Source organism: Tachypleus tridentatus, chromosome 4, assembly GCF_004210375.1.
Source record: "Tachypleus tridentatus isolate NWPU-2018 chromosome 4, ASM421037v1, whole genome shotgun sequence".
Lineage (NCBI taxonomy): Eukaryota > Metazoa > Arthropoda > Merostomata > Xiphosura > Limulidae > Tachypleus > Tachypleus tridentatus.
The window spans coordinates 70,512,353-70,525,000 of record NC_134828.1 but is presented as its reverse complement, the minus strand read 5'-3'; the positions used below and the strand labels follow the sequence as shown (position 1 = coordinate 70,525,000).

The 12,648-nt window shown below is 32.5% G+C and overlaps 1 protein-coding gene across 4 annotated transcripts in view; it reads left to right on the top strand.

Moving 5' to 3' along the window:
* Window positions 1–1,804: 1,804 nt before the first annotated feature.
* LOC143249396 (neuroglobin-like) overlaps window positions 1,805–12,648 on the top strand; it is a 63,787-nt gene continuing 52,943 nt past the window's right edge. The window contains exon 1 of one of the 4 annotated variants that reach the window (XM_076499182.1): window positions 1,805–1,943. The gene's annotated coding sequence lies outside the window, so the exon portion shown is untranslated. The remainder of the gene's footprint in view (window positions 1,944–12,648) is intronic. The other 3 variants (XM_076499183.1, XM_076499185.1, XM_076499184.1) reach the window with 3 other exon arrangements.

Genomic DNA, 12,648 nt, shown 5'->3' with positions numbered 1-12,648 from the left:
TTATGACAAGAAGCAAATAGAAAGCTATTTTCGTTTAAACTTTCAAAGGTCACGTTTTCGCACAAGAAATTCTTTAGAAATTTCCAAAGAATCAGTCTAATAGCACATTGTAACATACATTCACAAAAAAGTTCGTAATTTTTCAGGCTCGGCTATGTTAATACATGAAATATTAGTATTTTATCTGAAAGTTTCATAAGTAGACTATTTTATCACAACATTTGAATAATTTTTATCCTAACTAGAAGTATAACATGTATTTCTGCAGATTATTTGAATTTATTTGAGCTGAAGATTCTTAACTACTGCTATTCTAACGTCTAATTTACTATCTTATATTTTTTCTTCGAATAGCAAACTGTACTTTAAACTCTCAGTTCCCAACATTCTTTTGAATAAAACGTTTCGAAACAGTGAGCAATAACGTCTTCTGCGGTGATCTTGGTTATATTATCGAATATACATGGTGAAGTAAATCTCCAGAACATATTTGGAAAATGTACCTAATAGCGAAAGACATCAATAGAATACGGAACACAAACATCATTGTAAATAAGTAAACACTCATTAATCAAGACAATCAAGTATACACTTCTATTTATTTAATCCATATCATGATGATATGATGATATCAAGACAATCATGTAGACATTTCTATTTACTTAATCTATATCACGATGATACCAAGACAACCGTGTAGACATTTCTGTTTATTTAATCAATATCACGATGATATCAAGTCAATCTCCAAGGGATTTCAGATTTCAACAACTAACAAATGCATTCTAACATCTTATCTGTTTGTTTGTTTTGAACTTCGCGCAAAGCTACACAAGGGCTATCTGCGCTAGCTGTCCCTAATTTAGCAGTGTAAAACGAAAGGAAGGCAGCTAGTGATCATCATCCACCGCCAACTATTGGGCTACTCTTTTACCAACGAATAGTGGGATTGACTGTCACATTATAACGCCCCCATGGCTGAAAGGGTGAGCATCTTTTGTGTGACGGGGATTTGAACCTGCGATCCTCGTATTACGAGCCGAGTGTCTTAACCACCTGGCCATCACCACAATTTAGACAAATAAAGTTGATGTTTGTATTTAAGTACAAAACTACAAAATCAGTTATCTGTATTCTGACCTCTAAGGATATCGAAACCCGGATTCTATCATTATAAGTTTACAGACATAATAATGTAATTTTTTCTTTATTACAGCATTGATTTTCCTATTCTTCACCTCATTGCTCAGGATTCTTTTCCCTGTTACCATCTTGAAACCTGCAAACTATTTTATATATTTTTAGTTTACTCGCTACAGTTCATTCAACTTGAAACAATACTGTTGGGAATTGAAAATAAGTGCGAAAGATAAAAGTTCCATCATACAAAACGTACAATTGAACCAAACCCTTTTAGTTAATATTTATTGATGACAAGTAACTGATGTACAGTTAGTTATATGGAGATACTATTTATAAATTCAATAGTTTCTACTGCAATTGCAATACCAGGATTTACCAGGAAGACAGGGGAAAAAAAGGGTCAATCCTAATTATTTGCAACTGTAGTTACCATTGTTGTAGGTTTTTGTGTTGTTGTTTTTTTTTTTTTCGCGTGAGACTTAAGATTGGTATTATGTATTTCCAACTTCAGGTAGTGCGACCCCCAGCGTTGTAATTAAACCATCAACCTCTGACTGGAAGAACGGCTTGATTAAACCACGTTCAGTCACCCCTTGTAATATGTCGACCAGACCATGACGTGATAAAACGCAAGTGGTTTTTTGGGTATTCGATTGGTTGGTCTAACTTTGTAATAGTCACTGTACGACAAGCAGTGTTCCCATCAAAACAGAATTGTACGTTATTCTGTTCTAGCGCCATCTCTGTCACGAACTACTGGACTACTTACTCTACAGAGCTTAATCGCTGAGAACTAGTAGGTAAGCCAAAGACGAGTAAAAAAAAAACTTTTTATCTGAAATCCTTTATTGGAACTGAGTTGCCTGTGCTGGTATTTATAACTGTATTTCAGAAATTAAAAGTGGCCATTTACTTCTACGTAAACTGTATTGAGTTGAATCTGAATGTGTTTGAGCTTATCTTTTGAATTAACGTTTTTACCGTTTGTCTCTTTTAGATTTTTCTTACAAAATAGGTATTTTTATAAGTTCTGAGAAAATCCACGATCAGACAAACAAATCAAATTAATAGGCAGAGAGAGAGGCAAGTTTTCTCAACTGTAATTATTTCAATTACCGAAGAAGAAATCATTCACTTACTTGAGTGTACGTGTTTTTATAAAAATAGAAGTATATTACTGTCTTTGTGGTACTGATAAGTTCGTAGAGAATTTTGTGACTTTTATCATGCGGTAATAACAGGGTTTTTGTGAGAGGAAATTATTATAAATTTTACTATCCCTACATTACCCATCCTGCTAAATCACCATCTAGCAAGTTTACTATCCCCACATTACCCATCCTGTTAAATCAGCCTCTAGCAAGTTTACTATTCCTACATTATCCTACCTGTTAAGTCAGCCTTTAGCAAGTTTACTATTCCTACATTATCCTACCTGTTAAGTCAGCCTCTAGCAAGTTTACAATGTCTGCATTACTCATCCTGTTAACTCAGCCTCCAGCAAATTTACTATCCTTACATTATCCTACTTGTTAAGTCAGTCTTCAGCAAGTTTACCGTCCCCACATTATCCTACCTGTTAAACCAGTCTCTAACAAGTGCCATCCATACATTATACACCCTGTTAAACACATTTCCAACAAGTATACTATCCCTACATTATACATTCTGTTAAACCAATCTCTAACCAGTTTACTATTCCTATGATATACATCCTGGTTAATCAACCTTCAGCAGGTTTGCTGTTCCTACATTAATCAAATTGTTAAACAAATCTCCAACAGGTACTTGATTATTGATTTATTGAATAATTTTTTATGCCGAGCGTCACGTTTTACATATTTGTATATTTTAGTGACTTTAGCTTCAGTTGCTACGACGGCCAGTCTTCTACTTCAACTGTCGTAACAGAATGTTGAAAACTTGAATCTCCATAAACTCGTTAAAAGACACATTAATTGTTTCAAAACCAAAATCAGTAACCCTAAATATTAAGTAGACAGACTGGTTTGCAACTGTACTTGGTTTTTTTTTCAATAATGTCTCCAAATATTGTTGCATTGTTTTTGTTTATTTTTATTCTGTTAGGCAAATTCTCTTCGCTTAAAAAATTATTTAACCTTTCCTATTATCTCCATTGTTAACTTACCGTGTTACTAGTGTATTTGATAATAATATATATTGTTAATCCAACACTATTTATTGTTAAATATATGACAAACACTACGTGTGATTACACATATAACGAATGTATTGCATGGCTAACTACAGGGGCGAGCACTTAGTAGAACGCATATTCGCGACGCAGCGTTGATCTTAATTCTACTCTTGAAAAATACGAAAATGTGTTCATATATCCGTCGTTTTAGTAGAACAGCGTGGAATAATATCCTACATAAGTCCTTCAAGTTTCATCAAAATGCAATCATTTTGCACTGAGTTATAACAAAATAGTGTGAAAAACCAATTATAGATAGGGAATTTGTAGATTTTCGTAACATTGACCCTCTAACAACTAATCACTTCTAAGTTGATTCATAGTCCAAATGTATATTAACTTTCGTCCAAATCTATTCAATCGTTTTCAAGAAATATTGCTGACAAACACACCAACGCACACAAAGATAAAGGTGAAAACAACTGCAGTGGCGAAGGTAAAAAAAAAAGTTATTGCACGAATATTAAAAACAAAGTTTAACACATGACTGACGTTGTATTTTTCGCAATGTATTTTTAAAAGTTTATAATAAAACAGTACCTTTCCGCTTACAATACCCTACGTTATTTCATAGTATTATTTTACGTGAGATAACCTGCACTCATGATTTCATGAGTTGTTACTTTCTTGCATATTACTGTGGCCTTTACTACTGTTTTCTGTTAACTTAAGAGTTTTGTAGTACTGAGTGTTTTTTTTTTTCACTTTTCCCGCTAAGTTATGTTTTTGTAACAACTTCCACTAATTTCGCTAATATAAATAAGCATATAATATCGAAAACTTCTGCATGGCCACCATAACAAGCCTGTGTTCTACTGTTTTCTTGTTAGGGGAAAAACGTCAAATACCTCAGTTACTGCATTCGCCTCTATAATCCATTCATTCTATCGTGACAACCTACTTAATTAACTTGTGTGTGTGTGTTTTCTTATAGCAATGACATATGGGGCTATCTGCTGAGTCCACAGAAGGAAATCGAACTCCTAATTTTAACGTTGTAAATCAGTAAAGTTACCGCTGTACCAGAAGGAGAAGTCAACTTCAGATGTCGAGCAAATGTGTGTGTTTTTTTTTAAGTTTCTCAAGTCACGATTTTGCAGAGAATTGTGTGTATCGTCATCTAAGCTATTTAAACGAACAATTTCAAATGTTTCAACACGTTTGGTAGACAATAAGTATATGACAGACTCTAGAACTCTAGAACCGTAAAAAAAAAAGTCGGCTTTTGCAGAAGTGAGTTTACTTTAGTGTGTTTGTTTTCCAGGAACAACCGTTATTGCGTATGCTTTTTATTGTCGACATGCCGTTTAAACATTCTATATGGAGGCAGAAATTTTGTTCATCTCATAGTGGTTTACTGCAAACTCATTTTACTCGGGTTTTCGTTCAACACGTTTCTTAGTTGGAATTAGAAATTCGAAGATACAAGTTCGTCGTTCATAATAACATTTTGTGAATAGTGGATAGGCCTTAGAATAAACTTAGAATTTTCCAATGTCCAGCTAAATATAACAATGAAAATCAAATAATAAACATATATACGTTTAACATCTTCAAATATCAAAGTAACTACTGCTTAGTAGCCTCAGTTATTACCCTAATCTGCCTTTTCTATCTCACCAAATAAATTTATTTGTTACCAAATTAAAATTAAAAGTTCGTATTTACTAAGGCAAAATTTGTAATCACTTGTGTATAATATAAAAAGTACCTTCTTAACAATTGTTTATAGTTATCATAATATATTTTAAATTCTTAGCTCATTTATAAACCTGATGGAATATCATCCTAAAAATTGAGCTTCGATACCTGCGGTGAGCATATCACAAAATGCTCATTGCATAGACTTGCTCTGGTCAAAAATATAAATGTACGTAAGAAAACTTCAGAAGATGTTATTCCAGCTGTGTAAACACATGATTTGAACACATTTCAAAACATAAATGGAAATATACCTATAAGAGAGTGAAAGTAGTTATACTTTAAAATGCTTCTTTTAAATTTACACGAATTTATTATTATTCAAAATAGATTAATGTACTCTTGATCCAGGAGTGTTTTTGCTTCAGCTTTACTTTATCTACAGTGTGCTGTTGGCTGGCTGTTATTGTTATCCCATTGGCCAGTTATTCAAAATTGGAAACTTATACCAAGAGGCCATAAAGTGCCGTTGAGATTAGAACTAACAACTTTTAACATAAGATATCTGAGAATCTTACTCGTTGTAGTGAACGTGGTAAAGATTTCTTACACCAGTCATAGAACAGACGTTAATGTTTTAAGTCATGAGGTCGAAAGTAAATAGTGGAATAGAGTGAATAAATGCGAACATTACTGCTACATTTCGATTTGTTCATAACACTATGTAACACAAATTTTGTTCCTTGATAGTATGTGTTATTTCTTAATTCCTTATGTTGTAAAAGTACAGAAAATGGCCATTATTCCCTTAAAACTTTGCTTTTGTGACCTGGATAATGAAATTTAAAAATTAATCTATTTTCTATATAAAAACGGGCAAATTTGCGCATTTTCATTTACATAAGGTCTGAATAAAACAACATATGAATCAAGATTTGCATGTATTTATGCTAAAGTTATGCAAAATGTTTAGAAGTGAGTAGTTTCTCGAGATTTGCAACTGTAACATAAATCACTTTCACGTATCAGCACCAAAATATAGTCTCCCAACATGTTTTTGTTATACGCTCCCAGGTTACAAAAGCAAAGTTTGAAGAGAAAAATAAGTGTTTTCCGTTTACTTTAGGTATAAGCAATTGGGAAATAATATTTTATGCCCAGGAACAGGAAATAGTAAAAATTTTGTAACATAGTGTTATTCTTCTTGTTTGAACACACACTACTTCGACAAAAGAATACACACACACTTCAACAAAAGAATACACACACACTTCAACAAAAGAATACACACATACACTACTTCAACAAATGAATACACACACACTTCAACAAAAGAATACACACACACTTCAACAAAAGAATACACACATACACTACTTCAACAAAAGAATACACACACACTTCAACAAAAGAATACACACACACTTCAACAAAAGAATACACACATACACTACTTCAACAAATGAATACACACATACACTACTTCAACAAATGAATACACACACACTACTTCAACAAAAGAATACACACACACTACTTCAACAAAAGAATACACACATACAACAAAAAGAATACACACACACTACTTCAACAAAAGAATACACACACACTACTTCAACAAAAGAATACACACATACACTACTTCAACAAAAGAATACACACACACTACTTCAACAAAAGAATACACACACACTACTTCAACAAAAGAATACACACATACACTACTTCAACAAAAGAATGCACACACACTTCAACAAAAGAATACACACATACACTACTTCAACAAATGAATACACACACACTTCAACAAAAGAATACACACACACTTCAACAAAAGAATACACACACACTTCAACAAAAGAATACACAAATACACTACTTCAACAAATGAATACACACACACTTCCAACAAAAGAATACACACACATACACTACTTCAACAAAAGAATACACACTTCAACAAAAGAATACACACATACACTACTTCAACAAAAGAATACACACATACACTACTTCAACAAAAGAATACACACATACACTACTTCAACAAAAGAATACACACATACACTACTTCAACAAAAGAATACACACACACTTCAACAAAAGAATACACACATACACTACTTCAACAAAAGAATACACACACACACTACTTCAACAAAAGAATACACACATACACTACTTCAACAAAAGAATACACACACACTACTTCAACAAAAGAATACACACATACACTACTTCAACAAAAGAATACACACACACTACTTCAACAAAAGAATACACACACACACCAACTTTTATGCTATAATAACAGATACTAGTTAAATTAGGATATAGTAGGATGACTTTTCATATGATTGCAGAGTTCATGATATCCCAATCAGTTACTATAACTGAATATACAGTTATATTCAGTTACTTAACTACAAACTTAGTGAGGGCGTCGTTTAAAAATAGCATTAATTACCCTGTTTATAACAGATATAAGGTATATTCAATCTACCGATATAGCGTTATTTATGAAAACTGTATAATTTCACGAGTCACCTTTTCAGTTACAATGTTTCATAATTTTTAAGCATTTTAACTGGTTTTTCTGCTTGTTTGATATTTACTTTTATCCATTTACCAAAAAAAAGTTGATTTGGAAGTTCTACGAAACCGATTCAAGTAGGACATAAGATATGAAAGACTCCACAACATTGTTTATATAAGTATTACAAAAAATCAAAACTTAAAACAACTTTGATATATCAGCTTCGTAATATTAAGAATGAATCCAGTTTCTACTGGTTAAAGCTGTAATATTAAGTCTAATGAGAAACATATTTCTGTCACTCTAGTTTTCAACCTTTAACCTTATCGTAACTTTTTATTTAGGTGGTCGTATGTTTCTAAACACATTGCACATGTGTGCCTTGAGGTTTTCTCTTTCTGAACAGTTTTATAACGAATATTCTCATTTCTGTAAACAATAAATTCTGTATTAAAAAAAAAAGGTGTAAGTACATCAGTAGGGCCAAGTTTGTATCTGGAAATACCTTGACATTATATTCATTGTGTGTGTGTGTTTTATGTTCAGCGTTTAATGAATATTTGATCAAAACCAACAGGCATATATTGTACACTAAGAGGATCAAATATCATAACTTCATGTGTATGTGTTTTATATTCATTGTTTAGTGAAGACTTGATCAAAACGAGTATTCATATCCTATATGTTCGTAGTGTGTGGTTAGAAACATGTTGACTTCATGTTTATTTCTGTCATTCATAATTTGTGTTTGTGTTAAGTGTCTAATGGTGATATATATGCTATACACGTGAAATGTTAGAGCACTGGGCGCTTCATAGTGTTTTTTTTTTTTTTTTTAGCGAACGCCTATATTCCCAAAAGAGATTATGTAATGGTTTCTAGATAAAATGGTGCCGGAATCTAATTGAGGCCTGTATAATGTCAAAACTTGATTATCTACAGTGGGGTATAGCGTGCTCCAAAAGCTTTGTATAGACGTTTTACTCGTATATGTTCTCAGTTATCTTTGTCCTTTATGTGTACTAGAAAGTTCTATCCGTCTTACTGACGAGAAAGCTGAGGTTGTAAGAGAGAGATGTCTGGAGCTATAACTGAGCTGGCTAGTATTTTCGACATTTGATTTTAGATGACCAGTGTAAAAGTAATTTCTGTTTTAAACGAAACCTTATTCAATACTGTAGTTATCACAGCCACAGCAGAATTCGGGATATGTATATATAATTACGTATACACACATTCACACGCATATATATACACACGCGTAATTATCCTAATATAATGGTAAAAAATATATATGTGTATATTCTACCATTATATTAAGATACTTATGTATGAAACACGCTAAAATGCAATGTATGCACTTTAGTTATTGTACCGTAAATCCGAACGGTTTCTTTCACAACAATAGTCTACGGACTCACAATGCTAGAATTCGAAATTCGATCCTTTGCGGTGAACTTAACAGGTATTTCAATGTTTGCTCTGAAACAATTAACAAAACATTTCAACAACGTCATGGAACTTCTTATGTTAGTTAATAAAATAACTACTAAACGTATACTCTCTCAAATAAGAACGTTTTTTTTTAATCTAGTCGTATTTACGCATGACATTTTTGCATATATACAATCAGTGAAAGACCTACTGAACAACCGTATATTTCGATTAAAAGCTCTGATAAAATGAAGTGCTGCACGGGAAAAAATGATCAGGAAACGTTTCAATTTAACTCCAGCCGGGCATACTTACTATTTCTTAAAATGGATGTCTCTTTATAACCTCGACAGATGGGTGGCGGGAGTTGTTATGGAGATAGAGGATGAGTTGTGCCGCCGACAAGCATACGTCTAACTTAACGCATAAAGGCACGAGCTCATAAATGCCTCATTTGTTCGTGGTGTTAAAGCTCACGTACCGTCGGCGCCATGATAACTCTACTGAATTGTATTTGAGTTACCACATGTTGAGATAATTTCGAGAACTCATTACATTACTTTTTTCTAAACCTCAAGTTAAAATTTACATTGTTTGAGTACAAGTAAAAGTGAAGCTACTGCAAATAATTATTTATTATATTTCAATATCTGCATTTCTGTTACTTGTCACAGATATTTTCTTATGTAGAAAATTTATATTAAGGTAAAAATACGAAAATCTGTATATTTGTACTTTTCTGCAGATATTTGAGAATTAAATAATTTAAAAACATTTACCGTAATTTTTAACTTAAAACGTAGAGAATCAAAAACAAAACTTTATGTTAAATTTTATCTGCAAATATTATCAATACTATGAGATACGTTAATTGTCGTTTTTGAAAATTCTGACATTTCTTGTACATTTATAAGTTGTAGTTTTGGTCTCCTGAGGTTTCTGTGTTTATCAAGTAAATGCAAAACGACAAATTAGATAAATTTTACAAGTGTGTAGAGCACTCACATCAAACATATAAATTAACACTCTTTTCAAAGTGACATTTCATCACATCTCACACAAGTCGCTGTGAACTCATTTTGTACGACGATCGCAAATTACGAATTAAGTCACAATTTGTTTTTTATAACGCCACATTGGATTTTTTTATGTTAATTATATAGGAAGATAAAATATACGGATGGATTCTCACGTTTCTATATTGAGAATCAATATAAAACCACAAGTTCCAATTAAACGCACAATAATTTTCAGATACAACTCATCCATCATGCACATTGAACGGTCGATTTTTAGTTTTTATTTGTAGATGCTATGCTTACTGCTGTCGCTGTGAGATATTTTCTGATGGATATTTTTAAACTTTTTTCCTTTCGTTCTTTTTCCTTAATTATCTGTATGGTATATACTGCAAGTGAGTGTTTGAAGACGATGCAGCAACGACTCATTTCACTAAAAAAGAAAAGAAAAAAGTACGACTTCCAGTTCAATATTGTAACACCAATAACTGGAGATAAGGCAGAAAATGTACTGCAGAGTTAAGTTACAGTTTTTAACCTACCTAGCTGAGAAAATGTATCTGGACATGATGTAAAACAACGTGAATAGTTAGCGATTTATTTCCTTAAGCACAAATCAACTCATACATTTTTACAGGCAAGGCAACTGGACTATGTACAGGACAGCACTTCCCTGTAGATACTGAGATACAAAATTGGTAGCAAATCCTAACTAGACTGAGATAAATAACCACTATATATTACAATTACTCTTAAGAGTGCACTTATACACCCACGTCATATGGTCATCTCACGAAATAAAATATGACGGACACAAATAATTTACATTATTTATTAAACAATCAAAAGTTTGTTTGTTTGTTTTTTATTTCGTGCAAAGCAATACGAGGGCTATCTGCGCTAGCCGAATCTAATTTAGCAGTGTAAGACTAGAGGGAAGGAAACTAGTCATCACCACCCACCGCCAACTCTTGAGCTACTTTTTACTAACGAATAGTGGGATTGACTATAACATTATAACTCCCCACGGCTGAAAGTACGAACACGTTTGGTGTGACGGGGATTCGAACCCGCTACCCCCAGATTACGAGTCGAGCTCCATTCTTACTGATAAAATGATATAATTTGTTCTTTCCCAGGACTTTCTATTTGACATAGTTTCATAATAGTGCTTGATAATCGACTTTACTTTGGCCTTTTTATGCAAAATGTATCTAAGTCCATGAAATTTTCAAACCAGTTCCACTTGTAAAGAATATAAAACATCACTTTATTCCCCAATGGGAAATCAATACCAAAAACTTTCATTATTTTCGGATATCAATTATTCATTCATAAATTTAAAAAAATATGAATAAAACTGAACTGTGGAAAAATAACCATTAAAAAATGTCTCTTCCGAAGCAATCTCGTTACAGAAAATAGAACGAAATAAAATTCACTGTATAACATACACAACGAAACGAGTTTGTGAAAATAACTGAATAAAGAACATGTATTTATTAAGACATGGACCACACGTACTATAGACAGACCTTTGATTACTGAATCTGGTTGGTATGACGGGGATTTGAACCCACGATCCTTAGACTGTGAATTGAGTGTCCTAACTACCTGCTCCGTTACAATCAAACATTGTTCCCAGATGTTCTGATTACACATGTATTTTTCTGTTAGAATAGTGTAACTTGATTCATGTTATATACAAGTTAACATTTTTTATAAGATTTTCAAAGTGATCCTGAGCTTATGTGTGTTCGGTACGAAATGTATAAGTTTTCAATGTCTTATATGTGTTGAGAAAAGACAAGTTAATGTGAATATTGATTATAACCCGATCAAAGAAAGGGCTTCGTTCTGTCCTGTTTCTGTGATTAGCTTCGTCTGTAAAAGATAGCTATCGTTAAGAAGGTACAAAGTATCTTTGACCTACATCAAGATATTTGGAAAAAAAAACAAATATATTGGATTTAGGAAAGGGATTGTATGGAGGGAAGCTGAGTGATAAACAACAGTTACCAGGACTTATAAAAACCTGAACTTCCTCTTCCCTCAGGTAACTTAAACTTTAAGAACCTTAGTTTTAATAATTCTTATCCTTATGAACCTTAAGTACTGCGAAAAATAAAACCTGAAACTCTTAAATACATGAAAGGAAAAAAAAAGACAGACATTAAAATTCTGCTGTGTTCTTTCAAATAATCTACAAATAAGGAGTCATTTTAAGGATTAGGCGTCCTTGAAATAGATACATCTCTTCAGTACAGTTTAAAAAGCACATTTTAACATTTGGTACTTCAAAATACAGTAATGCTACAAAATTATGTGACTCATTCTCTATATGGATGTCACTCTTAAGAGGAAAACTTTTGTTTTTAGAATGACGCAAGCGTTAATGGTCAAGATGACTGATTATGCTCGTGTTGTACAAATATTTTTACAGCTAGTGCGTACGTGTTCTCTTCAATAAGTAAAGGTATTTATTAGTAAGCAGCAGACCCATATTTAATTGTATTGAAAGAAATAACAAATTTGTAGTTCATGTTCCAACATATTTAGTTCAAAGTATTTAAACTGCTATACATATGAATACACAACAATATATGATTCATTTTCTGGGAAGATATTCGCCTGTTAACTCTGATATCAAAGGAAAT